Genomic DNA, 12023 nt, shown 5'->3' on the forward strand with positions numbered 1-12023 from the left:
CATTACTCTCTCTCGATCTCTGTCTACTATCTCTCTATCTACTCGCTATAACTTGAAATTTCAAATTAATAATTAGGTATTTGTATTTGAACTTGGGGCTCAATTGATTTCAATATCAAATTAGGGCTCAATTGAATGTCAAATTGGGGGTTTGATTCTTCATTTTGAGTTCAATTAATTAACTTTATTTGATCTCTCTCTCTCTCTCTCTCTCCCTGATTTTGACGAAAATGAAGGATACGGCTGAAGCATTCCTTGGGAAGAAAATTAAGACGCCGTGGTCACTGTTCCAGGTAATAAAATTGTCTTATCCTTCACTTATACTCAATGATAATGGCAATGTATTTGATTTAATGGTTGTTTATGTGAATTTTGCAGCTTACTTTAATGATGCCCAGAGACAGGCTATAAAAGATGCTGGTGTTATTGCTGGACTTAATGTTGCAAGAATTATTAATGAACCTACCGCAGCTACTATCGCTTATGGACTTGACAAGAAAGGTGGAGAAAAGAACATTCTTGTTTTTGACCTTGGTGGTGGGACATTTGATGTCAGTATCTTAACTATTGACAATGGTGTTTTTGAGGTTCTTGCAACAAATGGAGACACCCATTTGGGAGGTAAGAATTCTACTTGCCACCAAGTAAATGTATATGTTTTTACTTTGTGTTTATAGTTTGTCATCCAATTCTGTCATTGAATGAGGGAGGGGATAATTTAATTTAATATTGGCAGTGGGTAATAACTATATAGATGGAAAATGATTTTTTTAAGACCAAATTCTCGTTGTTTTGCCAGTCAGGTGTGTAATTCAGTATTTGTTGATGGTCTCTTTTTAGTACCATTTTTTTTGCTAAATATCTTTTTAGTACCATTTGATTACTATAAGCTGTTGATTATTGTAATTTGTCTTTTTATTTGCAAGTTATACTGTGAGGAATCTGTCTAAAGCTTTAATTTTATATGCAGGAGAGGACTTTGATCAGAGAATCATGGAATACTTCATTAAGTTGATCAACAAGAAGTATAAGAAAGATATCAGCAAGGACAACAGAGCTCTTGGGAAGCTGCGAAGAGAAGCTGAGAGGGCCAAGAGAGCTTTGAGTAGCCAACATCAGATCTGTGTAGAGATTGAATCACTCTTTGATGGTACAGATTTCTCGGAACCACTTACCAGAGCTCATTTTGAGGAGTTGAACAATGATCTATTTAGAAAGACTATGGGTCCGGTTAAGAAGGCCATGAAGGATGCTGGATTGGAGAAACGTCAAATTGATGAAATTGTACTTGGTGGGAGTACCAGAATTCCTAAAGTTCAACAGCTTCTGAAGGATTACTTTGATGGAAAGGAGCCTAACAAGGGAGTGAACCCAGACGAGGCTGTTGCATATGGTGCTACTGTACAAGGAGGCATCTTAAGTGGAGAGGGCGGCGATGAAACTAAAGGTACAGCTCTTGTTTTGCAGAATGCATTCCTAGAAGATATTTTATCATTTATCTTTGTTGCCAAGATACAAAAAGATTATTACTAATAAGCCCTTTTCTTAAAAAAATAGATATTCTGCTTTTGGATGTGGCTCCCCTTACCCTTGGTATTGAAACCGTTGGCGGGGTGATGACCAAGTTGATTCCAAGGAACACCGTCATTCCAACAAAGAAGTCCCAAACTTTGACAACTTACCAGGATCAACAGACAGTTGTGTCTATTCAGGTACAACTTTTACAACTGACCTATAACATATACATCTTGTATTTGGTTGCATTTTCTGATTAAATATTCAATCTTGTAACAGGTCTTTGAAGGTGAAAGGAGTCTGACAAAAGATTGCAGGCTTCTCGGGAAGTTTGATTAGGTTTATTTACAGCAAAAATAGAATGATTAGTATAATTTAGGTTTATTAGCAAAAATACACCTTAGTTATCCACTTTAGTTACAACAACTAGAGCAAGTTCTACTCTGTTATAATACAGGTTTAGTATGCATGATAAAAGAGGTAAATCTTAAACTGTTTTATATTGTGCCTGTCAATTAAGCTTATATTGTCCAATAATCTTAAACTTGATTATTGACTTATTTCCCAATAATTAAATTGTATATTTTATATTGTGCCTGTCAATTAAGCTTATATTGTCCCAATAATCATATTATATGTTTTATACTGAATCAGGGTGTTGCTTTTAAGGTGTTTTCTTGTGTTAGTTCTCTCCCCCTCTGTGTAAATGTAATTTGCATTAGCTTTTAAGTTTTTCATCATTACTAAATTTTATATTTTGATGGTCAAAAGCTTAGGTCTTGTGTTAGTCAGATGATTGTGTTCCTTGTTTCCTGTAGCTATGGTAGCTCTGACAGAATTGATTTGCTGGAAAATAGTGGCCAAGACATTTTACGAGACTGGAATTGGCCTAGTTATATATCAGAAACCTGTTACATCTTATTTCTACCAAAGCCGGAAAGCAAATAAGCCTCATATATGTGATCAAAACAGGTGGAACAACATATCAAGGTATGCAACTAAACATAACTATACATTTCTCTGTGAAAATTTATATTTCCATATCATGGTACCTCTGTGCTTGTTTACACCGTCTTTTCCGCCACTGATGCCAAGCGTAGCGCTAGAGATTATCATGTTCCTGTAAGCCCCCCCTTCACTCTGTATTTTCAGATTATGTTTACAAACATAATTACACAAGACTTATATACAGTATAAAAATCTGTTCATTGTATAAAAATTCACTTTGTATATGTCTTCAACAAATACTCCCTATCCATCAGATAGATTTTCAGGGAGTTTTAAAATACTTAAACTTGAGTTGTTTACTTTCTGATTTCTGCAGCCATTTATATATAACAAATATATCTCTAAGTAAACAAGAATTGTTATCTGAAATAGTGGAATCTAGAAGTAGTTTGAAAATTTTAATTACCTGACCAAGTTGGTGATACTCCATGACCAGAATATATAATAACTGCATATACCTACTATCTGCTGACATTGTAAATTTGGTTTATAACTATAAGATTAATGAGCTGGAGCTGAGTCATGCTGCTGACATAATTTGATTGTACAAGAAATCAAACATGAGTGAACTTTGCTTCAGGCAGTGCAGGATTTGATCCTTTAACATCTAAGCTTGCGGTGGACATTTCAACTCTGCAGACAACATATTATTATTATTTTTAGCCTCTTGAAAGTGCACATTCAGATATTTTTTATTAATTATTTTTCGTTTTCTCTTACTTTTATTAAAACAGTCAGTTATATCGTTATCAGATCAGATAGATTTATTTAATGAGTACATCACAAAGCTGAAAGTTGCAGTGGGAGCTCAAACAACAAGCGCGATATTGACCAGCAGCCTGTTTGTAGTAGTTGCAGGCAACAATGACATTACCAACGCTTATTTCAACAATCCTACTAGGAGACTGCATTATGACTACTCTTCATATACATCAATTAGTGGAAAAGAGCCTTGGTAGACTGATCTTCAAGGAGATAGCTAAAGATAGCTGCCGGATTAGTTAAGTTAATTGCGATTCTCGTAAATTAGACTTGTAATGTTTGTATTTAGTAGATTAAGAAGTTTGGGATGTATTAGATATAGTAAATTTAATTGTACATCGGTTTTATGAAATGATATTGTTGGATGGATTGTTGGGTTAATGAATTTGTTTTTGGGATTGCATAAATATTAACAACAAATTTTCATTTTTTTTATTAGCAAAGTGTTACATTAGCTTTATAAAATGTTACAATAACAAAAAAAATGGGACCCATATTCCATGTAATAACTGTGGGCCCTAATGTGGGTCCCACTTATTTAAAAACATTTTAGAACTCTAAGATAACATAAAAAACAAGTTACAACTATCTCTCTTTCTGTTGCATTAGCAAGTTAAGGCAACATATAAACAAGTTAAAACACGATGTTTCCTTAGGTACCAAAGATGTTACCTTAGACCTCTAAGGCAACATGGAAAACCCTATCTTTAAGAAAATGTTACCTTAGCTTAAAAATGGGGCAAGAGCAACATATTTAACCCCTAATGCAACGTTTTTTTGGTGTTACAGTAGGCATTTTATGGTGTAGTGTAAAAAAAATATCAAACAGAAACTATCAGAAGCATCTACAGATGGTAAATACTAGCATCGACGGATGATGAAGCATCGACGGATGATGATGACATCGACAGATGTTGATATTCGATGGATAACGATATCAACGGATGATGATGTCAACAGATGATGAAATCAGTATTTGTCATAACAGTTGATCTTTGAAGAGGAACAGGAATTTCAAGGCGGTGAAGGACTTTATCTCAAAAGCAATTGTATAGGTTTACTTGTTGTTAATAGAATATGATTCCTTATACATTGGTAGTTGTGCTCTATATAAAACATAGATTAAGTTCATGCTATAAGCATTGCGACATTGTTATATCTTTCGCATAACCTAGCAGCTCTCAAGGATATCTTGTTCATCCTTTTGAGAGAGTGCTTGTGTAATAAGTTTTTATTAGATTTATATAAAAACTACTGATTCTGTTAAAGCTTTGTCGAGTTGATTATATTAATTGTATTCACCCCCCTCTACAGTTGATTAAGGGCCTAACAATTGGTATCAGAGCTTGCTGTTAACGTACAAACAGTGTTAGATATATTTGTGATGTCATGTCTAATCTGATTTGTTTAGTTTCAGAACTTAATATCAGGACTTAGCTGGGAATCAGGATTTACTGAAGACATGAAGATATCAGAACTTAAGGTATCAGAACTTGTGATATCGGAACTTAAGGAAGGATACGCTTCAGGAGTAAACTGCGGCTGATTTCTAGGAGAGGATCTGGACTAAACAAAGGAAGATGTGCTTTAAGAGTTGGACGACTAGAAGACTTGTAAAAGATAATATCTGATTGATATATTTTAGGAAGAGATATATTTCATGTCAATTAGAAGATATATTGTAACTGTGTAATATATAAACACAGCTTAGGGTTTACACTATAAGTGTTATCATTCACGAGAACATTATACATTGTAACCCTGGCAGCTCTTAGTGATATCTTACATCATTGAGAGAGTAGATTAAACCTACTGTAACAGAGTTTGATATATTGAATAAACTTGTTTTCTGTTACATACTTGTGTTTATAATCGAATTGATTGTAGATACTATATTCAACCCCCTTCTATAGTATTATTGAGGCCTAACAAGTTATAATGACTCGTGTATTTTTGAATTATTTAAATATGTGATTATTATGAAAATTATTAAATAAAATATGTGTCTTGGTTTTGACAGCAGTGTGTTGGTATATACTATTTGTCTGTGATATATTGGTGTAAAGGATTGGAATGTGCAGTTAAAAATTTGGTTATATTGTTCTGTTTTATTCTTTTAAAGGTGATTTTATTACAATTTTAAATCCGTAAATATTTGGATTGTCTCTAAAATTAGTTTTATGATTTTATAATTTCAATAATTATTTTAGGATTTTACAAAATTTAGATATCAATATTTTATTAATTATTTAACCCTGTATGATTTTCTGATTACACTTATTTGTAAAATCTGTATTTTATTCCAGAATTCTTTAAAAAATTATGAAACTCATATTTATTTAAGTTTGGAATATTTCGAGAATTTTAAAATTATTTTGGGAATTTTCAGGATTAATTTTACCCGCGCATTGATTCGTTTAATTGATAAAAACGGATATAAATTGTATTTCAGAAATTATTCTAAAAATTACGAAATTTATGTTTTTACAAACTTCGGGATATTTATGATATCTTAAGACTATTTTCGTAAATTTTGGATATTATCTTATATGCACCTTGGTTCGATAAATTGCAAAATGCGGTACAGAATTAAGCTCTCAGGTGTTAATTGGTATACGTGTTTCGTTTTTGTTGAGCAACAGCTACGTGGCAAACAATTAGCTAAGCAGAAGAAAGAGATAATATTAAAAAAAAACAGATAAACACCCACAAACTAACACCTCTGTTTCATCTCTCTCACTGCTCAATCTCCATGCTCTCTCTCTCGACTCTCTATGATCTCTCTCATATCTCTCCCTCTTCTTTTCATTTTCTTTCACTCCCCTTCGTTTTCTATTTTCTGTCGCCCCTCTTTCCGACGATTCACCATTTTTCGGCCACGGTGATGTTCCTCGGTTCAATTGCTTATGCTTCGTTGATTGTTATACATATCTGCCTGGGTATAGGTGTGTAATCAGTTATGTATGATGTGCTTGGCGGTGTTCCGGTTCGTGTGCCGCCTTTTTCTTTTCCGGTTGCCGCCATTTTAAATATTCGGCAAGGTGGCCGGAGGGGCGAAAGGACGTGCGCTGTTGTGATGTGTGTGTTACTGTGTGTGGATGTGTGTGTTTGTGTGTATTGGTTTCAGTCTGTTGCATGATTCTGGTTGTTTTCTGATGGCTGTGTCTTCGTTTTTGGCTACCCTGTTCTGTGTTGACAATACACGCGCGTGTGTGTGGTGTTTTATTTATTTACCTATCTTCTGAAAATCTGAGTGATTAATTGGTGTATTGTGCGATTAAATTGTTAAATTAACCGGGGAAAATTTGTATGGAAACCCGAAATTAATCGGGCACCGACAAATTTTTACCGCCGTCCGCGATGAATTTCGACGAGCGGACGGTGGACGGTGATGACGTTGTTCTGAGTCCTACAAGTTAATAAATAAATACGAGTATAAATATAAGATGTAATAATAATAATAATTAGTTGGTTAAATCGATGTTTGGGATTTGCGAAATGGATTTCGGTTGTATTGATGGAATAAATTGTTGGATTGTTTGTTGTGATTTGACGTCGAGTTGTTCGACGGGTAGGCCGATAAATAATGGAGGTGCTGCCCGAACTTTTAGAAATTAAATTCAGAAATTCGAGACATACCCTGTAATTATCGGAACGTCGAATGAGTATAAATAAGTATATATATATATATATATATTCTGTGCTGAACGTAATTGTATGTCGTGGTGGATGTTTTAGTAAAACTCAATGACCCTAATTTCGTAAAATGACGAATATACGTATTTTGTAAAAACGAACACTGGATCGATTTCGAGAATGTGAACCCTAATTATTGTCTGTGTTATTCTAATATGAATGATTACGAGTCGGGTTTGAATATTATTGGGTAAGAATTAGTATCGAGGATATGTCAAGCATACCTAGACGTCTAACGTAGGGTATTTCGACCCTGTAGGTTATAGTCGGGAACCTGAAAGTGGACGATGGACTAAAGATAACCTAGTGGTCACTCGACGAGCTCAGTAGAGTTTCAACAAGAAGACCTGAGTGTTGAAATCGAATCCAATGGGATCTAGTGGTTGGACGTTAGAGCCTGAGCAGCAAAGTCGGCTCAGAGTTGATCAGTAATAGTTGTAAAGCCTTGTAAGGCAAGTACTTCCAAACTTTTCTTCAAGATATATCGCAATTATTTTCGAACTGTTTTATAATATGTCGCTCTTATTCAAAATAACTCTTGTTTATATTGCAAGTGCTTTAAACTATTTACCCTTGAACCCTGATTTTCTTGATCTTGAGCCATAAGCCTTATTCTTTGTAAACCGTCCTTTGTTGATCCTCAGACACCAAACCATACAAATATAATAGTACTCTTCCAAGATATAATTACCAAACACCAAACACTGGAAGAAAATTGTTCAAAAACACAGAAACTTTTATACTCTAGCCATTCTTTATAACATCAAAGAACTATACCTCAAAAAATCATTATTTGTCTAATACCTGATTCTTTTACAGATTGAAAGCAGTTTCTTTTACATACCCTGATATACCCTTGTGATATCCATGAGTTTCCTTACATTTTATTCAAATGTTTAATCATCATTGATTATGATCTTGTGTTATCGAATTATATTGTTTATCATATTGAACTGCTTTAGGATTGAATAGTTTTTATATATATGGACCAGATTCGTGGTCAGACCATACCAATGGTCAAGTTAGGCCAATGTGTGCCTTGGATCCAGTAATTAGAGCAGTGCTGTGTGCTTTGCTCGGGGTTAGTGCGTGACTGATCAGCAGCCTAACCTTAGTTTTAAAACTTAAAATGAATATCCAATTCTAATGATTAGTTAAAAAGAAACTTGATTCCTTTGAATCATCTCATTTGATCATTGTTTAACTTCAGTTATCATTATCATGACTTGCTGAGCTAGTTAGCTCACTCTTGCGAATCTTTTATATATGTTACAGTTAAAAAGGATATGGACGATAGTGAAGTTCCTCAGTCCAAAGTGCGGGCTAAGGTTCCGGTTGAGTTGATTCGAGCTAGCAGAAGCTTCATGCGGTATAGAGATAGTCAGATTGTAAGAATGATTTTATTATCAAGTGTAAGTTAAATTAGTTGGGATTTGGTGCGTTGTAATAAGGTTAAGATTGTGGCTTGTTTTCATACTTTAACCTGTTGCGATCCGTGGTTGTGTAAAGCAGGGTCATTGCAAATTGTATCTTATATACAGGTTCATATATTGTACATGTGTTGTGGACCCCAAACTTCTGACTCGGGTTTGGAGGGCGCCACACAAGTGGTATCAGAGATCTCTGTTGATATACAAACAGTGACATCCAGTTTACAATCACGTCTGACAAAACACAAACTCCACCTAAGCCCACCAAAACTCAAGATACTCAAAACAATCAAACCCACAGTCGATATGAAAGTATTAGGGTTCCCATACTGAGAGCATTTGAGAATCCTATATGGAAAGTAAAGATGGCTATGTTTCTGGAAGCCACATATCCAGAATATCTTGATAGAATTTATGATGGACCATATAAGCCTACCAAGCTCTATGTTGCAGTTGCTGATCAACCAGAAAAGATCATACCAAAGGAGAAAGGTGATTACACACCTGAAGACATTTCATCTATTTCCAAGGATGCAAGGGTAAGGCATTTTCTTCATAGTGTAATTGACAATGTCATGTCAAACAGGGTAATTGGATGCAAGACTGCAAAGGAGATATGGGATGCTTTGGAGACAAGATGCTAGGGAACTGAAGCCATCAAAAAGAAGAGGAAGACTATACTCACACAAGAGTATGAGCACTTTGACTCAAAAGCTGATGAATCATTAAATGATTTATATGACAGATTTGCCAAACTCTTGAATGATCTGTCACTGGTGGACAAGGAATATGATCTTGAAGATTCAAATCTAAAATTCCTTTTAGCTCTTCCTGAAAAATGGGATTTGAAGTCTACTACCATAAGAGACAACTATGACCTTGCTGAAACTTCTCTTGATGAAGTTTATGGAATGCTCAAGACTCATAAACTTGAGATGGATCAAAGGAGCAAAAGGCATGGAAGAAAGTCAAAGACAGTTGTTCTTAAAGCTGAGGAGGAATCTCCTAAAGTGGTTGTCTCAAAGAGGGTCAAAGGAAAAGCTCTTATAACAAAATCTGATACTGAGTTATCAAACTCTAATGATGACGTAAACTCTGATAATTCTGACTGTGATAGTGATGCTGAGATGATGCAACTAGCTATCCTAATGGTGAAGAGTTTCAAGAAGATTGCTAACAAAAAGTTTAGAAAGGGAAGAAACTTTTCAAAAAGAGAAGGAAACTCTGACAAAAAGAGTTTCAGAAAATCTGAAAACAAAGAAGGAAAATCTCATAAAGCTGACAAGTCCAAGATTAAGTGCTACAGCTGTGGTGAAATAGGACACATGTCTCCTGAGTTCAAGAAAGCTAAAACTGAAAAGTGCCAAACATTCATCACAAAGCAAAAGGACTGGGCTGACACTTCAGATTCTGAAGATGAGGTTAATTATGCCTTTATGGCAAATGCTGATAGCAGTTCTGGAACTGCTGAACTGAAGGTACCTCATTCAACTCTTGCTTTTCATACTGATGATATTTCTGAGCTAAGATTATATCTTAAAACCATGTTCGTTAGTTTTAGAGATCAGACTTCAGAAAATGAAAGATTAAAATCTGAAAGTCTTGCACTTAAAAACAGAAATAAGTACTGAGAAAAAGAGTTAGTTATACTTCATAAAACTCAGAAAGAAAGAGATGAGGCTTTGTATGTTAAAGATGAACTGCTAAAACTGAATTAATCTCTTAAATCTGAACTAGAAATGGAAAAGGAGATAATCAAAACTTGGACTAACTCTGGAAAAATAACTCAGAAAATCTTAGAAAGTGGAAATTGGAAAGAAGGACTAGGTTACCAAGATGATAAAGAAGAAAAGGAAACTGTGTCATCTAAACCAAACTTTACCAAGAAAGCTGAAAAGCCTAAAGTTATTCCTGTCAAGTTTGTGTCAAATTCTGACAAGTCAAAATCTGAAAAGTTGAATGATTTTAAATTAGAAGTTAAGGATAAATCAACTTCTGACAAATTAAAACAGGATAAACCAGCTTTGGTAAACATTGGCTTAATGACAAAGAAGCAGCTTAAGTATAAGCTGAAAGAGATTAAAAATGTGAACAAGGTAAAGGAAGCTAGGAAAAATAGGAATGGAAAGGAAGGTGTGAATAAAAGTAATAATTATATGCCTGTTCCTAATGCTCCTAGAAATAAATGCTATAATTGTGGAAACTCTAACCATCTTGCTTCTTTTTGCAGGAAAAATAAAGATATAGACTCTTTACCTCCTAGATCAGGAGTTAAGAGTCAGTCTGTTAGGTTTAAACCACAAAATCCTTGTTTTCATTGTGGTAGTTTATGGTATTCTATTTATACTTGCAAGGAATATCATAGTTTGTACTATGATTATTATGAAATAAAACCTTCTTTAAAGAAAATTAGTGTAATTCCTTCTAGTGTAAATTCTGATGCACAGTCTGATATAAAGTCTGATAAAAAGCATGTTAACATAAACTCTGAAACTAAATCCGCTGCAAATGCTAACAAAATTAACAAGGCCAAAGGATCCATGCAAGTCTGGGTCATTAAAACTAATCAATAGTGGTCTTTGTGATTGCAGGGCAACAGGAAAAACATCCTGGTTCTGGACAGTGGATGTTCAGGACATATGACTGGAAATAAAGCCCTGCTATCAAACTTTGTGGAGAAAGCTGGCCCAGGAGTTTCTTATGGAGATGAAAACATGGGAAGACTCCGGGATATGGAAATATCAATCTTGGGGATGTCATAATTGAAATAGTAGCTCTTGTCTCAGGACTTAAACACAATCTGCTAAGTGTGAGTCAAATATGTGACAGAGGTTATCATGTGGATTTCTTTGAAGAACACTGTGAAGTTGTAAGTAATTCTACAGGCAAAGTTGATCTGAAAGGTTACATACATGGTAACATATATAAAGCCAAACTTTTAATAAATTATGATGGTTCTGCAATCTTCCTGTTAAGCAGAGCATCAATTGAAGAAAGCTGGAATTGGCATAAGAGACTCTCTCATTTAAATTTCAACAACATAAATCAGCTAGTAAAGAAAGATCTTGTGAGAGGACTGCCAAAATCAATATTTGCTCCTGATGGTCTTTGTGACTCATGTCAAGAGGCAAAACAAAGAAAATCTTCATTCAAGAGCAAAACTGAATCCTCAATTCTTGAGCCTTATCACTTACTGCATGTTGTTCTATTTGGTCCAGTCAATGCCATATCTATTACAAAGAAGAAATATGCTATGGTTATAGTGGATGAGTTCACAGGATACACTTGGGTGTATTTCTTGCATAAGAAGAATGAAACTGCATCTACTCTAACTGATCATGTCAGATAGCTGGATAAGTTATTCAAAGATTCTGTTAAATTAATAAGAAGTGATAATGGCACTTAGTTCAAAAATTCAATCATGGAAGAGTTTTGCAAAGAGCATGGAATAAAGCAGGAATTTTCTGCACCTGGAACTCCACAGCAGAATGGAGTTGTAGAAAGAAAGAACATGACTCTTATTGAAGCTGCACGAACTATGCTTTATGAAGCAAAGCTACCAACCTATTTTTGGGCTGAAGCTATGAAGACTGCTTATTTTACACAGAATGC

The 12023-nt window shown here is 34.6% G+C and overlaps 1 pseudogene; it reads left to right on the forward strand.

Moving 5' to 3' along the window:
- The first annotated feature begins 218 nt into the window (after positions 1–218).
- Positions 219–3675, forward strand: LOC141676757 (luminal-binding protein 5-like; annotated as a pseudogene).
- The last annotated feature ends 8348 nt before the right edge of the window (positions 3676–12023 follow it).

Source organism: Apium graveolens, chromosome 8, assembly GCF_009905375.1.
Source record: "Apium graveolens cultivar Ventura chromosome 8, ASM990537v1, whole genome shotgun sequence".
Lineage (NCBI taxonomy): Eukaryota > Viridiplantae > Streptophyta > Magnoliopsida > Apiales > Apiaceae > Apium > Apium graveolens.